The sequence below is a fragment of the Protopterus annectens genome, chromosome 6.part0, assembly GCF_019279795.1.
Source record: "Protopterus annectens isolate FY-2018-M chromosome 6.part0, PAN1.0, whole genome shotgun sequence".
Classification (NCBI taxonomy): Eukaryota; Metazoa; Chordata; order Ceratodontiformes; family Protopteridae; genus Protopterus; species Protopterus annectens.
The window spans coordinates 1,011,582,783-1,011,607,865 of NC_056737.1; positions in this window are offsets into that span (position 1 = coordinate 1,011,582,783).

Here is a 25,083-nt window from a genome sequence, read left to right on the forward strand (position 1 = left end):
ACAAAATCACCACTGATTCTGAAGACAACCATGAAGCATTCTATAGCTATGTCAAGAATCTCAATGCCAACACACAGATCTGCTCTGAGTTACAGCACAATGGCACTAAATATACAGACCCAACTAATATTGCCAACATCCTGGAAGATAGGTTCAGTGCTAACTTTACCCCCCCCCCTTCTCAGCCCCTAAACAGCCCATCTCTATACCGGAAGAATGCAAAGTTCCTGTAATCATGGCTGCACAGGTAAAAAACACACTCTTCAAAGCCAAGAACACAGTATCCATGGGACCAGACAACATCCCAGGCTGCGTTCTACATGAACTACAGAATGAACTGGCACCCCACCTAAGTACCATGTTCAGTCATAGCCTCACCTCAGGTTTTGTGCCTGCTGAATGGCGCACAGCAATGGTTATCCAACTCCACAAGGGGGGAGCCACCACGGACCCCGGGAACTACCGCCCCATTAGCCTGACGAGCCTGGTCTGCAAGGCCATGGAACGTATCATCACGGAACTTATAAACAAAGACATTGGTAATCGCCAAACTCTGGATCCCACCCAGTTCGGGTTTGTAAAAGGCAGATCATGTTTCCTAAACTTGATAGACTTCTTTGAAGCAGTCACCAAAGCCATAGACAAGGGTAAGGTGGTTCACACAGCCTATCTAGATCTTGCCAAGGCTTTTGACACCATCCCCCACTCTGGAATTATAGATAAACTCACTAAACTAGGTATAAATCCCTATGTCACAAGATGGGTTGCCAACTGGCTCACTGACAGAACTCACACTGTGAAAGTAGCAGACTCCAAATCTGACTTCAGACCAGTGACAAGTGGAGTACCACAGGGTTCAGTCCTGGGTCCTCTCCTATTTGGTTTCTACTTCTCTGAAGTACAGGCTAACACAGAAGGTCTTTGGCTAACGAAGTTCGCAGATGACTGCAAACTAGGAGCCATAATCGAAACTCCTAATGATGTGGACATCCTACAAAAGGGCCTCACTGAGACAGATGCCTGGTGTCAAAGCCATGGCCTCAAGCTCAATGCCAAAAGGTGCATTGTCATCCCCTTTGGTAAAAACTCTGTACCCATGAACTACAACATAGGCAGTAGTATACTTAACACTGAAAGTGTGATAAGAGACCTTGGGACACAGGTGGGCAGTAGTCTCTCCTTTGATAATCACATCACCACAGTAGTCAGGAAATCCTTCTACGTGGCACACCTCATCACAAAAGGTTTTTCATCCAGAAAAAAAGAGGTCATTTTTCCCCTCTACTCATCACTCATTAGACCCATTATAGAGTACATCACCCTTTTGGTATGTACCTCACAAGACATCTACAACAACTGGAAAGGCCGCAGAAATACCTCACAAAGAGGATTACCAGCCTCAAACAGATGCCCTACGCAGACCGTCTCAAAAAACTCCAGCTTTACTCCGTCGCATATCGCCTACTCAGAGGTGATCTCTGCCTAACATACAAAGCTATGTCAAACCCAGAGCTGCTGGACATGCTCCACTTAAAGAAATCCCAATCCCTCCGAGCTACACACTCTAGGGACCTAAACCTTGTCACCATAATAAACAGAACATGCCGGAGGGATAGATTCCTGTCCCAGAGACTTCCCATGCTCTGGAATAAACTACCTATCTATATCAAACAAAGCTCCTCATTAGCACTCTTCAAGAAAAATCTTGATGATTGGATGGGAAACAGGAAATTCACCCCGGGGATCACCTCTGTGGCTCTGCTCGACAGTGGCACAGAAAAATAATTTTCTTGAGTGGCAAAAGCCAGGGTACCTTTCTGGCTGGGCTTGTATAGGCCCCAGGGCCGATAACCTAGTACCTACCTATGAACCTATGAACCTATGAGTAGGTGATATGCAATGGAGTAAAGCTGGAGTTTTTTTGAGACGGTCTGCGTAGGGCATCTGTTTGAGGCCGGTAATCCTCTTTGTGAGGTATCTCTGTGGCCTTTCCAGTTGTTGTAGATGTCTTGTGAGGTACATACCAAAAGGGGCGTTGTACTCTATAATGGGTCTAATGAGTGATGAGAAGAGGAGAACAATGACCTCTGTTTTCCTGGATGAGAAACCTTTTGTGATGAGGTGTGCCACATAGAAGGATTTCCTGACTACTGTGGCGATGTGATTATCAAAGGAGAGACTATGTATATATCTATATCGATATATATCTATAGATAGATAGATAGATAGATAGATAGATATACGGGTCTGACTAAATTGTTCAGTTTGTGAAAAAGTCATTACCTACCTGCCTACTTAATCTGATTAACAGGAAAGCTGATCAACTTTGCTGTGAAAAAGCTGTTATATAGGATTGGGGAGTACTGTGCAGTCTTAGAGTTGGTTTATTTAATTAGCAGAGGTTGAGGTGGAAACTGTTTTTGCATTGCGTGCTCTGAGGTTCTTATGTCTGAGCATGCGCAGTGGGTAGTCAATGATTTTTTTGCCAGCCTTTTTTTCTACATTTACTTTGTTGATCTACTGAAGTTTTGATTCATTTCAGAAGATGCATCAATTAATATCTGTATCTGTCTATTAATATCTATATAATATGTGTGTGTATATATATATATATATATATATTTACACACACACACACACACACACACACACACACACACACACACACACACACATACACACACACGCACACACACACATGCACATACATGAGTACATTGTAAACATTTTTAGAAAATGAAGAATTGTCACAAAGCTATGTTACTGATTGAGCCTTTTGTCAAACTGCTATTTCAACAAACCAGTAAACTAATCAAAAAAGGAAAACAGTTTCCTTTTCCAACTACTTAAATAAATAAATAAATAAATAAAATAACCACAAAAAGAAAATAGAAGAACAGAGCACTAACGTGTAGATGTTATTTGTCTGTATAGTGGTACAGTTAGGGAATGTGGGTATGTAGTACGCTAGTGTGCACCATTGAAGTTAGCATTAATACACATTAATAAGGGGTGGCAGGGTGGGGCTTCTCCCAACTATCCTGAGCACAGTGAGCAGCAGTAGTTTATTGTTTTCTAAGTTTTTGTACATGCATTGTTAATAGAAAGGCAAGACTGTCTCCACTAATAACCTACATTATGTCCTCCCGCAGAAAAGTAACTTTCCTGCACAAGCTGTGTATTAGGATGTCTTTCTTCATTTGCCCATCTCTATGTACACATTACACTAATATTGTTCAAATTTATGTCAAACTCTTTATTCCATGAACTATGCTCCCTTGATTGAATGTCACGTTGGCTTTTGAAATCTGAACCCAGTTTGTCAATAGAGGTGCACAACTTCTTTATAGCATGGATCATCTCTCAATGCTATGATTTACGGCTGTCTTATTCTTTGCTTTGTATTTTGTTCCAGTTTATTCTGCATTTATTATTTTTGTACCTTCTTATTTGGTACGCCTTTATTTCTTCAGTCTTTTTTTTAAACTGATGTTATTATTTGCCACTTTTAAAACCAAAGCTATCCATCAAGTCCTTTGGTCACTATTAACTAATGTTTGTTCTAAATAATGACTGGGCATTTAAGGGGATTTATTATATATTCCTGAAACAGAAATATCTATAACAGAAAAAGTCAACCCAGCTATCACCGAAGTGAAATGAAAAATCCTGAAATAAATATCGGAAAAGTAGTACCATTACACAGGTCAGCACAGTTCCAAAATGTATTACATCCTTAAACGGAATGGTATAAATTAATGTCACTAAGAATATATGTGCATTGGATGAATTGCCTGCACCTTATATGGTGAGCTGGTTTTCCCTCAGCATACCTTCCAAACTATCTCTAAGATTACATTTTTTCAAATGGGAGAAATAACTTTTTTTCCCCTCTGGAAAGCCAATTATTCACTGGAAGGGTGGAAAGCTGGACTTGACATTAATGTTAATGTTCAAATGTTTTATTCATGGTTGTTGGGGTGTGTGTATCCTTCCATATTAACGTTACAGGATGGCTTGCAGTACTAAAAATAATATTCTTTGGTAATGTATAATTTTATTCTCATTTTGTTTTATAAAATTTAGAAAAACATTATTGGTCTCCTTATAATATGGCTATGAGATCTCAGTATTGTCAATTATAAACTAGTCTAGGAAGTACTATTACTGATGTTACCTCAAAGTACTGCTCAAATTAAACATAGTCTACGGTCTAAACACAAAGTATATACACTGTTCTCCTGAAACTGTTTATGGTTTTTTGGACTCAGGCTGATACCTAGTTCATCTTTTCTAATTCAAGTCTTTTAGCATCAGTATTGCAAGACTTTGAATTCTGACAGCAAAGAGATTTGCATGTTAATGAAGATAAGATTCAATGAATACTGAAAATAATTTTCTAGTCTACTTCATGTTAATGAAGTTCAAATGTTTGTAGGCAATCATACTGCTGTCAGAAAAAAGAAGACAAGGAAGGCAAAAGAAATCAGGAATGTAGGGTACTACTTAATTAAAATACATACAGATGTTACTTACAATAAAGCTATGTATACCCAGACATCATATTTTCTTTAACTATGTCAGTGTTCAGTGAGACATGCATTACCTTTATTTTAGGCATGGAGCCAAACAGATCTCTTATAAGTGACAGTGTGTATTTGCTAGTTATATTACATATTATAATTTAAGTGATAGGTAAGATGAATTATTAATACAACAAAGAAGGCACCACATATGATCATGGCAACAGGTTTCAATGTCAGCATTCCTGGTCTCTAAATAAATGTCTTAGTTGTTTTGTGGTGAATAAATGATTTCTCCCTCTCTCTCTCTCTCTCTCTCTTTTCTTTTCTTTCCTAAAAATAGTAGGGCAAATGAAAATTACGTTCCAAACTTCACAAAAAACTAGCTTGCATTGGTTATGTTATTTATGCATGTTTTTTTCTCTTCTAACTGCACAGCATTTAATCACCAAATTATACACACTTGATTTGTAATTCATGACATTAAATACTCACATATTTTAACAAGGAGGTGTGTTCCACTGAAGTCTTTAAACATGTTAAGCTGTCAAGTACAAATTACACTTCATTAAGAAACATTTTCATTTATTTAATTGAACTGAACCCTACTTCAACAAAGCAAGCTCCCTATTAATTTAAACATGAATTTTTGCAGTGCAGGTCAATAGACCTGACAGATACACTTCCATTTGTAGGAATGTTTAGCTGCAAATGGTTATAAATATAATACTAATTTCTAGTGGAATGTTAATTAGAACTTTAGATGAATCAAGCTGACCTGTAGTGAACCTGATAATGGGGTTGCTTTGATGTTGCTCAAAGGTTTAACTAATCATTTTAAATGCATGGGAAATATTTGCATACTGCACTCAGTATGACATGTACTTAACCTCCTAAGGAGAAAAAATAAATATTTATTAAATACTTTCTGCAGCAAACAGAAACAGCCACTCTGTGACATGGGCTGTAGCCACTAATGTGTGTGTATCATTTGCATTATAAACAAATAAAAATTATAAGAATGCATTTCAAACCTACAGACCTGCATGTGCAAAATTTCATAAACCTGAAGACAGGCGAGGTTACATACTGTGAAAGAATAGAAGAATAATAAAGATTATACTGTGGGACAGCAAGTGATGGTTTTCATTCCTGTCAGACACAATAAGCTGGAGGCAGCTTGGGAAGGACCCTTTGAAGTGATAAGGAAGGCCAGTGATGTTAACTACATGGTAGAACTGCTAGGCAGAAGGCAGGGGCACAAATTGTACGGTGTTAGCATGATGAAACATTACCATGATAGGGATGCCCTGGTGCTAAATATTTGCAGTATGAGGCAGAAGGAGTCAGAGGAGGATCTATGGCTACAGGAAGCCAGCCAGGAAAATCCCAAGTTACCACGGTGAAGCTTCAGATTGCAGGCATATGACATGACATTACAATGCTGTAGTGGGGTCAGCAATGCCAACGCAGATGGGATCTCAAGAGAGGAAATGGGGTAACATATTCTCAGAAAGGCTTATTTCTCTCAAGCCACAGTTCCCAAGGGTTACTTGAAAAACTAGCTTGAGTCTTCAAAGGGGGAGAGGTGTGATGATAGGAGGTACTGGCAGTAATGCCAGGAGAAGTAGGGCAGCAGATGTATGACTTGTGCCAGCACAGCTAGCTGGAATTTTGTAAATAATTATATGTCATTTGTACATCAAACTGATTTGTACAGATATTTGTGCTGAAAATGTATTTGTGAGGTTTGCTTGTGTTAAAATGTATCAACAGAACACCCAGCTGGAAAATAAATGTACATGTATTATTGTAACTGAACTAAATGTATACATTTTAATAGAGGACAGTGGGACAACAAAGGTTAATCAGGTAACTTGCTTTAAGAAAAATAAGGGAAATATAAATGATCTGTTAAACCATTAGAATGTCACCCCACAGTGCTTAAGAGGACCAGAGACAGTGAGTCTGGGAGAAGCCTTTGTTCATTAGCTCAGTAAAAAGAGGGGAAGCCTCAGGCTCTGTCATAAACATTTAGATGTGTATTGTGGCCATCTATGCTAAATTTCTGTCTCAGATTTGGAAGTGGGATGCTGTGAGAAGCTGGAGTCAGTAACCAGATGACATCATTCTGCAAGCCATCTTGGATATTATATTTTACAGGGAGTAATCTCTGAGAATGGAGTGTTCCGTCTTGGAGAACTTGAATAGAAAGACTGCTTCATTGTGCCTTGCTCTATCAAGTAAGTTATTAGGGAATAGCAATTCTTCTATATTCAGTCAGGAATATAGTGAAGCTTAGTTTAGATATTGTTTTTCTTTATTTGTTTGAATCTGTCCACCAATGTTCTTTTTAATATCTCCTGTGATTTACTTATTTTTATTTGACATTTGTTTACCGGAGAGGTCCAACGGGGCAAGGAGTCCATTTTCAGTGGAGGCCTGGAGAGAAAAGCTCCACATTTAGACAATAGTGTCATACAAATAATAGTACAATAATACCATTCGTAGCTAAAAGAGACACATAGAATTTCTAGATTTGAAATCTGTGGTTTACTGTTAAATATATTTAGTATTTTTATGCTGTATTATTATATTATTTATTATTAAATATATTTAAAACTTTTATTGTGGTTGGTCTATTTTAGAAAGTATTTAACCTTTGAGAGTGCTTACATTTATATGGTGTCACTGTGTGGGCCACTCCAGAAGGAATAGCTGTCTTTTTGAATTGCTACCATTTGTATTGGTATTAATATTATACAGTATAATTACACACCCTTTGTTAAGGACCATAGAGCAGCTGATTCTGAAGTATCTGGTGACAGTGATAACTACCTTATACTCTGGGCAGAAGGGGACACAGCAGGTACATTTTTGCTAGTCTTTCCCAGGCACATGTGTATGTGTGTGTGTGTGTGTGTGTGTGTGTGTGTGTGTGTGTGTGTGTGTGTGTGTGTGTGTGTGTGTGAAAAATCAAATCTCACAGTGTGTGTGTGTGTGTGTGTGTGTGTGTGTGTGTGTGTGTGTGTGTGTGTGTGTGTGTGTGTGTATGTGTGTGTCTGTCTGTGTGTGTGTCAGCTACTTGGAGCAGGGACAAAAAGCACTGGACTTACAGAGATGGCGCTAGAGGTCTTGGCTTGGATACTCAACTGAGAACCTAACCCTAGAGCTGTACCAGTGGGGAGTCTTATTGGGGACCTGGAAGGAGACAGATAGAGAAATCCAGACCCAAAACTGAAGGTGTTTCCTGTGTGTTCTTAAGGGATATTATGCTTGATGCAGTGAGGTCTTCATCTGTAAATACTGAGTGTATCCATTTGTATTCCAAGTTCACATCCATCTTCAGTGTCAGTGCTGAGGATTCAGGCTCCTTTATTACTGGCCCAGCGTGGGGATATCACACTCATGGAATGTTTTTTTTTTTTTTTGTTTGTTTTGTTTAATTTTGTATTGGTTTAACATATATGCAATATATGCACAACAAGGAAAAAATTCAGTATCAAATACTGTTTCACAGTGTCAGAAATACATTAAACTATCAGAGTAATCCAATGCAGTTAACAAACCAAATATCTTGGCATTTCAATAGCAACATTTCAAGACTATCCCATAACTAGATGTCTTAATATGATTTGCAGACCTTAGTCTAATCACTTCTTTTTCAGTTTCACATAACACTGTTGTTAAATTTTGAAATGCTTTAAATGTAGGAACTGAGTTTGTTTCCCAGGTTTTTGTAATAATTGTTCTAGCTACTGCAAGGAGACTCTAAAACATTCTTATTGTTTAGCTTTTACAGAAAATGGAAGTGAGACATTCATTAGTAGTGTTGATCTTGTTAAACAGCAGTTATCAGGCCATAATCCTTCAAAAAATTACTTATGTCTTCCCAATAAACCTTTAATTTCTCATAATCCATAAAAATATGTGCCCAATCAGCTTCTACACCCTTACTGCATCTCCACCAAACTGAAAAAGTCACTTTACTAAATTTGGACATTTTAAAGTGAGTAATAAATACTCTATTTATATATGTCCACATAAAAAAACATTTTCAGTATAAACTTAAAGATGTGCTTAATAAAGGGTGGGGGCATTTCTCAGCATTAAAAAAGATGCTTGAATAACTGACTTAAGTAACACAATTTTATTCTTATCAATTGAGTCATTTAATCCACTACTATCTAAAATAATTCCAAAAGTTTGCATCAAAATTATTTTTTTTTTATAATTAACTTATATAAAGTAGACATATTTATTTCTAGTTTAATTTACCTTCAAATAATAGCAATAATATATTCATACAATGGGGAAATAGTGTTCTGATCCTTTTTACCTTTTTTATGTACACATCCATATCATTTCTTTTTAATGGATAGTATTAGTTGCTTAACAGATTCATCCAACTTATAATCTTTCATTAAACATTCTGATGACTTAGCTTTTCCTTTTCCAAAGTAACCATGCTAAACCATTCCTTTTTAATACAGTCATTTCAACAATGTTCTGAGTTTCCACAAACCAAGAGGTGGATGTGATGGAAAAGCACAATAATTTCCATTTTAAAATTAAGGGGATTTTCTAAACATATTTCTTAACTGTTTTAAGGATTGATTTCATATATGAAGAGTTTTAAACTTTGAAATAGATTTCCTTCTAAAGTATGTTTATTAACTAAATAAAGGGATGATTACATACTTCTAATTTATCATATTTGATAATCCTATGTATATGAATTTTATATAATCAACTCCTAAACGGTTTTCCATTGACTTATGTAAACTGAGTATAGCCAGAATATAATAGAGTTAAAATGTGCCACGATGGAATAAGAGTCTCCATCAGGAAAGCTAATCCCACCATACTCCCAAAGTCAAATATGATTTCTTTAAGCAATTATCAGCTTTTTAGGCTACCATAAGAATGAAGTTAAGTTTTTTTCCCCTATTTTAATTAATAGTTTTTTATAAGGTAGTAAGGCTGTTGAATGTAATATATGGATAATCGTATGTAATGCAATCATTTTAATAAGGATTAACCTATCTTCAACAGTTAAAATACACTAATTCCATTTTTAATAAGGAGTAGCACTTCTTCAATTACTTTTTAATTATTATTAATAATCTTATTTAAATCTTGATTAATATTTATTACTAAATATTTTAATTTTTGCCCTTCCCAATTATATTTAAATTTATCTTTTAACTTACAATCCAGTAATTGATTCATCACTATGGTTTCAGTTTTATTATTAAATTTCAATAATGATATTTCATGAAACTTTTAAATTTCCTCATTATTATCTTCAATTAAGTTGTTTAGATCACTTGCAGCTAATAAAACATTGTCTGCAAAAAGCTGTGTTTTAGATTGAAAATACTTAAGTGAAAAAACATCAATTTTATCATTACTTCTTATACTATTAGCTAAAAGTTCAATGACTAATACAAATAATAAAAGAGACAAGGGACATCCTTGTTTTATATCTTTATTTAAGGTAAACCCTTGAGAAATGTAAGATCAAATTTTAGTATATGCTTTAGAATCCCTATAAAGATGTCTTAATATTCCAAAAATAATTCTTTAAAATGCATATGTTTCTAAAGTCTTAAATAATTAGTTCTAATCCAGAGAATCTAGAGCTCTTTCAACATCTAAACTAATTAAACCCATTTAACCCACCTGCTAAATTTAAAATTATTACCCTTTTGATATTATCATATGTTAATCTAGTAAATATAACAACTGTCTGATCCTTATTTAATAATGTATCTGCTATACCTCATATATCTTATGCTGAAAATGGAAGCAAATATGTTTTAATTTACAATTAATAATTAAACAGGTGATATGAAAAAAAACTATCTTTGTATCCTTTTCTTGTTTAAGTTTATGTAAAATTGCAGAAAATTTCAATGAGAGAAAATTGTTTTATCACTCTGGATTATCCTGAAAACTTCACTCAATAATTCTAAAACAATTAATGAAAGTAGATTATATAATTACATACTTAAACTGTCTAACCATGGAACTGTGACATTTTTACCTTTTTGAAACATCTTTAATTTCAGTTAAGGAAGTGAGTTTATTTAACAGTGGAATTTGCTGCTCTTTTAGTTCATTAGTAATATTCTTCTCTAACTCCTTATCGGTTTGGCATTCATCACAATTACTATTTTTATTTTCATTAATATCTTTATGGAATTTTTTTAAAAACATCAAAAGCTTTTCTATGCATCCAAAGTAAGCTTATTAGTAATACTATTCATCTTTTTTTTTTTTACTTCTATTAACTGATCTGTGGAGATTTTTTGAGTCATTGCATAACTTTGTAGTTTTCATTCTTCCAGAGCAATCTCTACTTTTTGCGTTGAAATCATTTATTTACTAATAAAACACTACCATTCATATAGCAAAGTTCCTAATTTGCCTGTGAAATAGACAAACTAACAAGCTATCTTTCCACCAACCAAAATGCAGCATTTCATAAAAAAATTGCCAAAAGCTACCATAACCTACAAATAATTTATATAATATTATATATAAGTTAAAAAGGTTTACTTTCAAAATAAAATGTGTAGGTTTGACAAAGAAGGAATGTCAAATAACAGTTGGCTGACTCCCGTGTTGCCGAATCTATTTGTTTTCAAGTCTCCAGTTCAGAAAATGCACTGTGCATTCGCACATGTGTGGTCAGCCACAGGACTAGAGATCGCGGTATAGTGCGGATCGGGAAATTTACCCTTTCCTCCACTGTAGTGTGATCTCGTAATTGGAATATATAATTAGCATGATGTGTGGGAGTGCAGCCCCCCACTAGGGATGTAGGTGGGCTTGACCCCTGCAAAAATGTTCAGTTTATTGCTGTATAGCATGCACATACTGCTGAAAAGTATAACCTCTGTTACTGTTCTCAAAGGTGCAAGGGAAGTACTATGTCAAATAATGCAGAATTTGAGTATTTTGCATTACATTCAACATAGTGACTTTCTTCTGCTGCAATTTTCTGTGTTGTGATTCATGTGAATGAAGGGAATTTGTTCTGTCATTTGCAGTTTTGATAGTAAACTGTCAAAATGTCTATAAATGTAATTATATATTGTGACATTTAGAATTATTGTTCTCATTACAACTTAAGGGACTAATAATCTACCACAATTACTCTCAAATAGTAAATATGTAATACAAATTTTCTTATCTATTAACTAGTTCTATACTATTTGATCATTTAAACACTGTTATATTCAAATCTTTAAATGTAAAAGCAGAGTAGCATGAAACATGAATAGATGAAGTAATCTGCAAAGCTTTTAAGATAACTAGCAATCTAGGCTTACCAAATATTTGACAATAAGAAATTTAATGCAGTTATATGTTTATCATGCTGAATAATATATACATAATTCATAATTCTAACAAAAGTCCTAAATTGTTTTTTATAGTATACGTGACTATACTTAAAATTTTCAAAGCCCCTTAGTGTGATAAATATCAAAACATCTAAATATCCTTTTACTCATTAAATTATTATCAAGTAAACCACATATCAGAGAGAGCACAATGCAAAATATTATTAATCTCATTCATTTATTATCATTCAGTGCAAGTTAACCACATATCAGAGAGAGCACAATGCAAAATATTATTAATACTCTTCTGTTGCTAACTAATAAATATTTTTAAAGTTAAACATTATAGTGGACATATTTCTCACATATATATTTGATTTAAAGTCCAATTCCCTTCTGTTTGTTGGCACAGCCACAATTCATTAACTTCCTGTTGTCACAAACATCAGTGCTGAACTTTGAAACTGGACTATTACCAGAACAGCTCTTCAAACAGGTGGAAAGCAAAACAACTTGAGTCAAATAATTTTACATAACTAAAGCATTATTTTGATCTTGAGCTCATTTTAAGTGCTAACAGCCTCATATGCAACCTCTGAAGGGAATGTGTTATAAAAGAACAAACTAAACATAGTTGCTAATACTTTAAGGTTACTATTTTTCACAATGCTTAGATCCGAGATTCATTTATTGAACCAGTATTTCCCCAGCATGCCCGTCTTACCCTGCCACCCTGCCACAAGTTGCTAGCATTGCCTGTGCTTACTAAGTCTTGCCCTCCCATCTTCTAAGGTGTTTCTCCATTTCATCACCCTGAATCACCATCTCTGAGAAAAGGGAAACACAAAACTAAAAGACTACTGGAACCCAAGCAAACAATCAAGCAAAAACCATAGTGAAAGAAAACATGCTACTTGCAAAGACATAACAGTGTATGTGCTTGAATTGATTATTTGACTTTTTCTTTTGTTTACTAGTCTGCCTACTGTAGTGCCCCATTGTGTGTTGCTACCAGCTTGCAGTGGTATCCATTCCCCATTATTTCTTCCACCTTTCTCCTCAGACATTTATCCCAGTTGCAATAACTATATCTGTCACTAAATGGCAGTGTAAACCTTACTGTTCATAACCATATCCCTAATTGTACTAGTTTGGGATAGACTTTTCTGCAGTACTTCCCAAACTATTCAGCTTATAATAGTCCCACTCTAAGCATGCTGCACTACATTAGCTCATAGTTCTAAATTAGCCCCAAAAGCTGCATCCCAGTGAACCCTTACCTGTCCAACCTCGTACACTCACTACTAGTTCCATTTCCATGGATTGTTCCGGTAGTATCCTCTCCTCTGCTCTACCTGCTGCGTTCACCCTGCAGGCTCACTCTGCTCCCCTACCCTACCCCCATTTCCCACCCACCCAGCACCTTCAAACTTATACTCTACAATACCACCCCCACCCCCTCATCAACCAATACACTACTACTTCATCAACAAAAGATAACATCTTGACCCATCCCCTATCTCCCTCCACACCCCTCTCACAATACTCAACCCAACCTGCTTAACTAGCTATTCTACTTTCTACACACCCTCCCCAAATCTTCATCTGCACTATGCTACCAAAACCTTCATACTTCTCAGCTCAAACACTACTTCTTTTAACCTTATCATACACCTATTACCTTACCCAGTCCTTAATGTCTAACCACTCACCATCATTTCTTATTACAAACTTCCTTCCCAGACTACACTCATACTCATCTATCCAAATATCCCCCAGCCTATATCCCATCAATGAATATCTGCTCTTCCCTTACAAACTAATTTCACCATATAAACACTCTACCCCTCTAACCACCCAAACCCTAAGAAATAAAATTATACTCAACTCTGATACTAAGCAGTCCAAGTACTTCTGCAACATAATTCACCTAATAAGCATCCTTCTGTCAGATGACATACACCCAAACCCAGGGCCCCATACCCACCCACTTCATCCAAACCCATCCTATTTGCCTCTCTAAATGCCAAGAGCATAGCACAAAAAATCCCAAACCTCCATGCCTGGCTTCACCATAACAAACCAGACATACTGTCTGTTTCTGTAAGTTGGTTAAAACCTCATATAAAAGACTCAGACGTAGCTCCACCTAACTACTCTATTATCAGAAAAGACAAAACCCTCAAAAAAGGCGGAGGGGTAGCTCACCTATACTCTTCCTCCTTATCAATTACTCCTTACTCTAAACCCATACCCCAATTCACCAATGCTGAACTAAGTCTGGCTCTACTTAAATTGAACAGACACAAACACATATGTATAGCCTCCCTATACATTCTCCCTGGAGACAATATCTCAGTACTCGAAGATATCCTGTCCTGGCTCTCCACCAACATTAGCAATGAAACTATTATATTGGGTGACATGAATAGTAACTGGTCCTCCATTCAGTCCCTTACAAACTCCCTAAATATTAACCTATATAATTTCTCTCAAATTATCAGTGCCTTAACCAGACCCTCCAAAGACACCTCCAGTGGTAGTACCTTAGACTGGATCTTCGTCTCTCACCCTCATTATTTCTCTGATAGTGGTATACTCCCAGATTCTCTCAGTGACCACCTCCCCAATACAGCTATCTCATAACTATATATTTACTTGCTACCTAAAAAACTTCAATCCCAACACCTTTTCTAACTCTCTAAAATCTATTAACTGGAACCCTCTAAAAACTTTAACCCTAGAAAATGCTATTACCTACTTCAACACAACTTTCTTAAACCTCTTGGACAACTATGCCCCCCTAAAATCTAAAAGAATAAAAAGCAATACCGCCCCTTGACTAACCAAAAACACACTATCTGTCATGCGCCTTAGAGATAAAGCCTGAGTTTACCACCCGAAAATGAAGTCTCCCTCCACTCTTAATGAATACAAAACGCTATGCAACAACGTTAAAAAGCTTATTACAGCCGACCGAAAAACATATTTTTCCTCACTGCAAAACAGCCATAAAACAAACCCACAAAAATTCTGGAACAGTATTTCCACTCTCCTCAATCCTGGCAAAAAAGGAAACCCTTGTCCAGTCCCCAATGCACTAGACACAGATCTGGCCTCCCAATTTAACTCTTTTTTCATTGACTCAATTGCCAAACTAACCTCAACCTTCTCTAACAACACTACACAACACTACACCTCCTACTTCTTCATTCCCTCCTAAGGCTTCACCCTCACCATCTCTCTCATGCATCTTCACCTCTCAACCCTCTCATTTCTCTATCAAGCCTATACCCACACATATCATAAAAAAACTTCCCCAAAAACTAAAACCCTGCTCCAATGCCCCTGATAACATTCCCTCATACTTTCTATCCATAGCTGCCAATGCTATTGCCTTTCCCATCAGTATACTAATCAACCGCTCAATCCAAGAAGAATATGTACCCCAACTATGGAAAAAGGCCTTCATCATACCCCTGCATAAGAGGGGCAACAATAATAATATCACTAACTTCCACCCGATCACCATCCTATCACCAATCTCTAAACTTCTTGAAAAATGCATCCATCTACAACTTCTTCCCCATCTCACAGACAATCATTTACTAATTCTCACACAACATGGCTTTAGACCCAACCACAGTACAACCACTGCCCTTCTTTCTTTCCTGGAAATTGTTAATAAAGCCAGCAACTCCGGCTGTACAGTATCTACCCTCCTACTTGATCTATCTAAGGCCTTTGATACCATATCTCACAACCTTCTCCTAGCTAAATTCTGTAATCTAAACCTATCCCCTTCCTCTCTCAACTGGTTCAACAGCTACCTCTCAAACAGACAGCAAGCAGTCAAATGGAAACAAGCTACCTCCTCCTTCCTCAACACCCCCACTGGTGCCCCTCAGGGCTCCATTCTGGGTCCCCTGCTCTTTAATATATTCATAAATGATTTCCACTGCTCACTCCCTAATGCAAAACTTATCCAATATGCTGATGATTCAACTATAATCTGTTCTTCCACCTGCATCTCCACACTCATAAGGCTGACACAAGATGCTTTCTCAACCACTGAGCAATGGATGTTATATAATCACCTAGCACTCAATGCCTCAAAAACTAAGCTAATGCTATGTACCCCTTCCAAATTAACCATCATAGATAAAAACTTATTCTCCATCAACACCCAGAACAATACTACGCTTGAATTAGTATCTGAGACCAAACTACTAGGCGTCCACATTGATGACCAGCTTAAACTTATCTCCCACCTTCAAATAAATATCAAAAAACCCACCAAAAACTTGGCATGCTCTATCACCATAATTGCTACCTCACTCCTTCTAGTTTATTCTCTCTACCACATTTCTTATCCCTTCTCTTCTTTATGGTGCTGCATTCCTAACAAACCTGCAATCCTCTCTTAAGACAAAACTCTCCTCTTGCTATAATAAAATTGCTAAATTTGCCACAAGCCACAAGTCTTCTATCCATCACTGTATAGCCATTCACAAATTAAACTGGTTAGAGCTGCCCAATTATATCACCTATATTCAACTTATTAATGGTAATCCACGGTGGTGCAGCTGTAGTGTTGTTGCCTCACAGCAAGAGGTTCAACCATTCAATTCTCAGCTAGTGTCCTGGGAGTGCCTTCTGTGTGGAGTCTGCATGTCTTCCCTGTGGGTCGAGTGGCATTCCGAAAGACATGCGTGAATGGGCATGCCTTTGTTGAAGGTTAGGCATTGAGCTGGCAACTTGGCACCATGAAAATCTACTGCCAATCATTGGCGGACTGGAGTTCCGCTGTGGCAACCCCTAACCAGGAAAAGCCGAAAGACAACAACAATGCACACAAACTCATTTTCACCCCATCCCTCTGTCCCTCTCTATCCTCCACCTTTAAAATGCACCTCCCTGAAAGACTCTTAAGATCTAACAATCAAAACCTAATGGAACTGTACAAACCTACCCATCCCCCAGACAAAAATCTCTTATCTTTTGCCCTTGCACATCAATGGAACTCACTACCATCATCCATCCATACCTCCACAAACCTCTCTTGTTTTAAAAAATTGCTTCACTCACACCTCATATCCCAGTGGGAATGCTCCTTCTCCCACCCCACATAATCTCCTCACCTCTCTTCACCTCTGACATCTCTGGCACCGTAATCTCCTATTCTAATATATTGGTTTAGTAGGAACCATTCCACTTGTAAATAACTACTCAAAAAATTACAAGCTTACTTTATCTCAGAAATTGTATCTTAAATGTAATACTTTTACTTGAATATCTGTACTTAGTGTGACCATACATTAATTGTAATTTCTGCCTCTGAAATAGTAACTTTTGAATGCAATGTTTTTACTAGTACTTCTTTACTAACTGTAACCAGAACTTTGATTGTAATTTTCTTTTGCTTGTTTTTGGAGCTTTCCTCCCCAGGAATCCATTGAAAATGGGTTCTTCTTGGCCCAATGGACTATCCTGGTAAACCAACTGCAAATAAATAAATAAATAAATTTAACCCTATAATGTACATACCGCACAAAAACAAATACAATTCTTATCTTACATAGATTTCAAGTTTCTAGTTCTATAAATTATAACTTATTGTCATTCTAATAAGAGAAATATATCTTCATCATTAAAGAATGCATTTATAGGTTTAGCTCAAATGGAATATATTTAAGTATTACACTAAAGATACAGTAAGACTCAATGTTTGTTTTCCTTGTCATGAAGAACACTTAACTTTAAAGCAGATATATACATTTTACATGAAGTGTATAGACCTAAGTAAATCATTTAAAGGATAAATGTACTTTTTCAATTTATAAAAAAATGCACCCAGAAAATAAAAGTCACTTGATTTTAAGATTTTTAACTTTGGAAGTAGTTTCCCATGAATTCAGCTTACTCTGCCTTTTATTTTTATTAACAAATGCAGATGCTTCTTCCAGTGTGAGAAATACTTCTGATTCCTCAGAGAGATATTTTGCCTTTGCGGGAATCAATAAAGTAGCTTTAATATTATTTTTAAGTTATTTAACCAATGGCAAGCAAGGGTTCCTTTTATTCATTACTTTACTGGAATAGTCATTATCAAACCTAATTAGATGCTCAAATTATTCAATGAGTGGATTTGACTCTCTTGCTTTTAATATTTGATCTTTTTCTATGCTGGATTTATTAGGGAGCATAACTATCACATTAGAATGGGGTCGGAGGTAAATGCACTAGCTAGACATTGTAGAGTAGCAGGTATGGGTCACACTTTTCATTTCAGTGTTATAAAACAACTATTAATTAGTCAAAGAGGGGGTGATATTATTAATCAAACTTTAGAATGTGAGCTTAGATGGATAATAAGAATGAGAGCAGATGAGCCGCCAGGCTTGAATGACAGGGTACAAATCAAACCTGTATTAAAGAATAGGAGAATTTTCAGACCTAAATAATATAAATGAATTAATTACTATAAGTATTATAGTATACATGCTAGGATTGTTCATTTGAAAGTATATGTATGTAATGTTTTTAAGTGTACTTGTATTTGTATTATTAGCTGTTTTAAGACAGTGATATGAATGCTTTTAACTTTGTATGGCTTTAAGCCCTTTGTATTTGAGCACTTAGCCATTATTTACTAATTATTTAATTATGTTTTCTCACCAATCATTGTAATGGGTGGGTTACTTAAACTTCATTCACAAAGCATGAATTGTATAGTCTGAAGAAGCCAGTTTGGCGAAAGCGCTCACTCTTGTCCTCATCGAATAAAACTGTGTTTTAATTATATTTGGATTGCAGCCTGCATTTTTGCCACCAAAGTCTTATTCATATTTGTGGATTTTAAACGAGCTACATTCCTGAGGTGCTTTAATCCTGTGGTGTTTCGTCTGAGCAGCCATTAGGGGACAACGTTCTATGGTGACTGTCTTCATTTATCTTTACTTGGTTGCGCTTTCCCCGATCTCTGTTTGTGTGCTGTGTTGCCTTTTAGTGATTTAATCCTACACAAAGCACTTATGTTAAACATTTACAGAAAACTATCATCAGTAAACAGAGATTTAATTGTAAAAGCACAGGGGTTGTCTACTTAGTTACTTGCTCAGAATGTGAAACTTATATGGGCAAAACCATCAGATGCCTTTAGAAGAGAATTTATGAACACTGTGCAGCAATAAAACACATGATTACATTCATGCTTTGACTAAGCATGCCAGTGAATGCAATACATTTCATATGTTTTCTTTTTTCTGTGTTAGATAGTGTGGATTTCACACTTGCTATAAATATTTTTAACACTGCCTTAAAATAAAAGAACTCAAGTGGCTTTAAGAGCAGATCAACCACCAGGATTAAATGGGCTTATAAGTATCAAATGTTTGCTTAAAAACAAAAGTATTTAAAATATCCCTAGCTTGTTCCTTTAAGGGATCTATTTGCTCTTATTAGATTTAACTGATTTTTAATTGAAGTTTGATTCTTATTGGATAATCAGTTGTTGCTGTATATAATGCCCATTCTTATCTTGTGTGTCATCCTGTTCTGAAGATCATCTATAAATGAATGAAAGTGCTTAACTGCACACCAGTTTGAGTTGCTCATTTCTAAGTTTTTGGCATGTTGTTCTTTATTTAGTCATTGCTTGTGCATGTAGCCATTGGTTTTAGGTTTTTCATTATTTTATGAATTTAAATATTATTTAATGTGGAGGCAAGTTTTCTTTTTTGAAGGTGTTATTAAATATCTTTGAACCCTTTATATCCCAAAAAGATAAAGCTTCAGGTAAGTTCAAGATTTCATGTAACCAGTTTGTTAAAAAGTTTATGTTGTTTCCCTCACACTTTTCAGGTATGCCATATATCAGCTTTATCTATAAGCCAGTTACTTTGTCTTAAAATGAACTCAATTTGAGATGCATCTTCAGTTATTTTCCCTTCAAGGTCATTTAAAGCTTCCTCTGTGCTACAGATTTGTACACTTTGCTGTTTCATAACAGTTTCTAAATGGCCCATCTTCTTTCTGCATTATTCTTTAAAACTTTTCATTTTATTATTTATTTGTTTACTTAGTTATTGACATTTGGTGACCGGGAAGTCCGACTGGGTCAGGAGCACATTTTCAGTGGAGGCCTGGGGTGAAAAGCTCCAAGAACAATACAACCATAAGATATAGCAGTTATAGCTCAATATTGCATAGGTTACTGGTAAAATACAAAGATTAGTAGTATTTGCAATTAAACATAAGCATACATATATCTTTAGACATAATACAAATTATCATGAGCATAGATAACATTTGCCACAGGTTTTAAAGTTCAGTCTAAAATTCTAGATTTGAGATGAGCATTACTAGCAGGGCAGATGGAGTTGTTACACGAGACATAGTGTTGTATTTTGAATGTGCAAAGGTAGGAATTAAATTATGATAGCAGTAAGATGCGGGGGGGGGGGGATATGACAGTATAGAGACAGTACTAGTAGAAGTAAGGGATACCAGCAAGATGTGCGGAGGGATATGACAGTATAGAGACAGTACTAGTAGAAGTAAGGGGTATTTGAAGGAAGGGAAATGATGTTAAGGAGGTAAAAGAGGGCAGAATATTGAATGGAGAGTGAGGAGGATATTCTAGTGAGAGAGTTAGGGAGGTTACTGTGATATATATTCTGAGGGGTATAAGTGAAAACTGAAGTGAGAGAATTATTAGAAGAAGCAGGTATAGACGAAAGAACAAAATAAGAAGTGGTGCTAGAAATATTTCAGGAGAAATAGAAAGGAGGAGTTAGAGAGGAATATGAAGTACAAGCAATTCCAGGTTCCAGGAGAGGAAGAAAGATGAGGGTGAAGGAAAAGTATCGTTAGTAACGAGGGCGAGAGGAAGTCAAAGGAATATATTAGTTATGGTAATCTTAACTCAGACATCAAGGCATATGTAAGAGTTGAAAAAGTGATTTTTAGCATAAATTTTAAGTGTTAAAGGAATCGAAGGCACTGATATTTGGAGGTTGGGTATTTTAGTATCCAGTTTGTCCATTGTTATTGAAAGATCCTACATTCTAGACATTAATGACGGCACATCTTTTTTAACAGAAGAATCCTGATTACCATTTTTGAGTGCCTCTTCAGAAGAAAATATAACAGGAAAATTACAGCTTTTGAAGAACTTTAAACTATAAGCCCTTCCTCTTACTACTGCTAAAATAGATAATCATTAAGTACCTCCAAAATCTTATGTTTTAGTTAAATTTTCTGACAGAAAAAGGTTTTCAGTCACAGAGCTTTCACCAGTTGCTGCACTCAATAAGCCATCTTGGCCACACCCCATGGAGGAATGCTAATTTTTGCTAGTATTTAGTGGATAATGTTTTCATTTCTGATATGCAGGTATGTTTCCTTAATCATGAGCTTGCCAGGGAAATAAATGTACACTGAGCAGTCTCTGTTTTAGAAGGAGTAGACTCTTCTTAATAGAGGTGCGGAGCATCCTGGGGTTTTGTTGATGAGTGCAGGCCAGAGGGAACCAGAAAATTAAGCAACAGGTACATGCAGTGGAGGCAGTCCCACAGGTGATACTCTGGACTGTGTTCACAGGTGATGCTCTGGACTGTGTTCACAGGTGATGCTCTGGACTGTGAAGTAATGCACAAAAAACCAAAGACAAGCAAAGAATAATCCACGACCTTGAAGAAAGGAACCGGAACTCTGCTAAAGTCCACAAGGCTGTATTTTTATTTCTGAAGTATTCCAAAAGTCACAGATAAAATCACACAAGCGCTTTCGCTCAGGCAATCCTGAGCTTTATCAAGTGAAAACAAATTGCAGTGTGCAGTAACCTCCATTAAATAGCCTGGCAATTATACAATTAATTAATTAGTAAATCTAGTACTGAGGTGTGGTGCTTTAGAGTTGGGTGTTAAAAAAAGTTAGTCATTATATCAACTCAAAAAATGAAATGTTTGCAATAACATGTGCACTTAAATAAAAATGACTAACCATAAAAAACATTTTAAAATGCCAGTTTCCTAGGTTTCAGAACATAAAAGTCTGAAGTCTGATTGGGGTTGTAGATTGTTAAAGAATATGCTTAAAGATGTGTTTAGATTGTCAGTGAATTGTTAAAAAAATTTTTTCATTATTACTTTACACTGATAAAAACATGCAATAAAATATGCGTGAGATATTTTTAATGCCCATCCATATAACATTTCATATAGAATTTGATTTATTAGTCGGAATCCTATAACCGTGGATGTTCAATAATTTAATATGCTGTGTGGGGATGCTGTGGTATGAAGGGGTCAAGTGTGAGAGTTATAACCTAGCCCTCCTAAGCTTGAGGACCGGTTTAATGCTGATCATCCCATTCAGACCTGGTGGCTTCCCTGCATTCAGTCTCAACTGCCATAATAGTTCACGGTAGCCCAAGGTGGATTCCCAGTCACCACCTCTTGCATCTGGCTCAACCTGTTCCAGGACTAGAAACTGGATTTTGGGTTCTGGGCAGGAGAGTGAGTGTTTGTAGAAGGCGTTGGTTTCCTTCTTCCTGGTCATGTCATAAAGATGCTTTCGTAGATACGTTTTCTTAATTCCCTCTTAGTTTTGCCCACATAGAAACTTTGACAGTTGGTGCACATCCCCAAGTATACGACCCTCTAGAGGCACAGGTGTAAAATCCAGTGGGGTGTATCTTGTAGTTCCTAGACGGGAGGTATGGTGCTGTTTCTTTGGATATGGCATGACATTGGGCACAGGCACCACATTTGAATGTGCCCAGCCTTGGTTGTTTTACCTTCATCTTTTTCTTTGATTTCTTTCAAATAATTCCTTTAAATTAGCCCCTCTTTTACGAACAAAACTGGGTTTAGGTGGTATGTAGTCCTTTAGTTCTTCAAAGAGGGTTAAAACCGCCAGTGATGTAAGATTGTTTCTTCCAATTCATAGGAATTTGATGAGTATGTGTGTGCAAAACTGTTAGTGTGAACAGTATCCTTGTTTTGTGTATTGTTGGTCACTGGTACAAACCCCCCCCCTAGTATTGGTTTGTAGAGGGAATGTCGTGCAGATTTTACCTCTGCTGCTAGAGTTAGAAATAGTTCCAGAGGGTAACCTCTCTCCAAGAAAAGTTTTTCAAAAATTCCACCTCAGAATCAAAATCTTTCTCCGTACTGCATATTCTACTTGCTGTGATGAGCTGCCCCTTAATGATGCCCCTCTTTTGATATGGTGGGTGGGCACTTTCGAAGTGTAGCAAGGAGTTAGAAAATGTTGCCTTGCGATGTAGTTTGGAATGGAAAGTTTTCTGATTGTAGTCCTTGTAAAGAGTGATGTCCAGATAATGAAGTTCGTGCTGATCCACTGTGTGTGTGAATTGTAGGAAATTCATTGTTGAATTGATGTGTGTAAGGAATTCAGATAGGTTCCCTTCAGAGCCAGACCATAAAATACAGATGTCATCCAAATAACGTCTGTAGAAAAGGATGTGATCTTTCCATGGGGGTATTAAAACGAATGTATGCTCCCACATGTGCAATACTACATTTGCGTAGAAGGATGCACAAGATGCCCCCATGGCAACCCTTGCGTTGCGGTATAATTCACCATTAAAAAAGATGAAGTTGTTGGACAAAACCATCTCCATCATTTCGGTAAGCAAGTTGGACATTTTGTTACTAAGGGTTGTCTTCTGGCCTAGAAATTGGGCAAACCATTCCAAACCTTTTTGATGAGGGATGCTGGAAAACAGATCTTTGATGTCCACTGTGACCATTAAGGTGTCTGGGGAGTAGCAAGAGGTGGGAATGTCCCGGAGGAAGTGCCAAGAATCCTTGCAGACATGGGACAATAAAGACGTGTATTCTTTGGTCATGTAATCAATAAATTTTCCCAGGGGCTCAGTCACTCCACCTGCTCCTGATACAATTGGCCTGAATTGTAGTGGATTTATTCCTTTGTGGGTTTTAGGTATCCCAAAGATGACTGGTATTCTGGGCTTTTCCACATGTAAGTAGTTGTAGACCTTTTCATTGATGGCCTGTTGTAATAGAAGGTCACTAAGATAGTACTTAATCTCAGCAAAGGCTATATTGATCTCGTTTCGTGAAACCGTCTCGTATTGTTCGTCATTCTGCAACATAGTGTGCATGTGGGCTTCGTAGTCCTCTGAGAACATAAGGACAATTCCCCCTCCTTTATCAGGTTTCATGACCCTGATTTTTCTTCATGCAAGTGTTCAATAAAATTCATTTCTTGTTCAGAAAAATTTGGATGAAGTAGAATTTCTTGATTATTATATACTTTCCTGAAGTCATTCTCCACTAACTTTTTAAAAAAGAGGATTATTGGGTGTAGTGGGGGGTTAAAGAGACTTGTACGCGTTGGGCCTGCTGCATTAAGTGTTTGCCCTTTAAAAATCAAATTTAAGTTTAAAGCTCTGGTAAACATTTTTAAATCTATCAAAGCTTGTGTTAAATTCATGGGTTTAGTTGGGACAAAATGTAGCCCTCGGGTGAAAATATCAAAAGCATTTGTAGGAAGGTTCATGTCCATGTAATTGTATATGGCAAAGTTGTTTCTCCTTAAAATAGTGCATCTGAATTCCTTACACACATCAATTCAACAACGAATTTCCTACAATTCACACACACAGTGGATCAGCACGAACTTCATTATCTGGACATCACTCTTTACAAGGACTACAATCAGAAAACTTTCCATTCCAAACTACATCGCAAGGCAACATTTTCTAACTCCTTGCTACACTTCGAAAGTGCCCACCCACCATATCAAAAGAGGGGGATCATCAAGGGGCAGCTCATCAGAGCAAGTAGAATATGCAGTACGGAGAAAGATTTTGATTCTGAGGTGGAATTTTTGAAAAACCTTTTCTTGGAGAGAGGTTACCCTCTGGAACTATTTCTAACTCTAGCAGCAGAGGTAAAATCTGCACGACATTCCCTCTACAAACCAATACTAAGGGGGGGTTTTGTACCAGTGACCAACAATACACAAAACAAGGATACTGTTCACACTAACAGTTTTGCACACACATACTCATCAAATTCCTATGAATTGGAAGAAACAATCTTACATCACTGGCCGGTTTTAACCCTCTTTGAAGAACTAAAGGACTACATACCACCTAAACCCAGTTTTGTTCGTAAAAGAGGGGCTAATTTAAAGGAATTATTTGAAAGAAA